The sequence below is a fragment of the Palaemon carinicauda genome, chromosome 6, assembly GCF_036898095.1.
Source record: "Palaemon carinicauda isolate YSFRI2023 chromosome 6, ASM3689809v2, whole genome shotgun sequence".
In the NCBI taxonomy this organism is placed as follows: domain Eukaryota; kingdom Metazoa; phylum Arthropoda; class Malacostraca; order Decapoda; family Palaemonidae; genus Palaemon; species Palaemon carinicauda.
The window spans coordinates 169,171,393-169,171,810 of NC_090730.1; positions in this window are offsets into that span (position 1 = coordinate 169,171,393).

Consider the following 418-nt stretch of genomic DNA (forward strand, 5'->3'; position numbering starts at 1 on the left):
TGGTCTATTGGTAACGTCCCTGCCTGGTGATCGCTAGACCGGGGTTCGAGTCCCACTCAAACTCGTTAGTTCCTTTGTCCGCTGCAACCTTGCCATCCTTGTGACCTGAGGATGGTGGGTTTGGGGGAGCCTATAGGTCTACCTGCTGAGTCGTCAGCAGCCATTGCCTGACCCTCCCTGGTCGTACCTTAGGTGGAGAAGGGCCTTGGGCGCTGATCATATGTATATATGGTCAGTCTCTAGGGCGTTGGCCTGCTTGCTAGGACAGTGACACACTCCCTTGCCTCTGCCATTTATGAGTGACCTTTAAATGGAAGATTTGTAAAAAAAAAAAAAAAAAAAAGTGTAGGTGATAGAACTGAACCTTACGGCACACCACTTACAATAGTTACAGATAGAAAGTTGTAATCAGGAACTT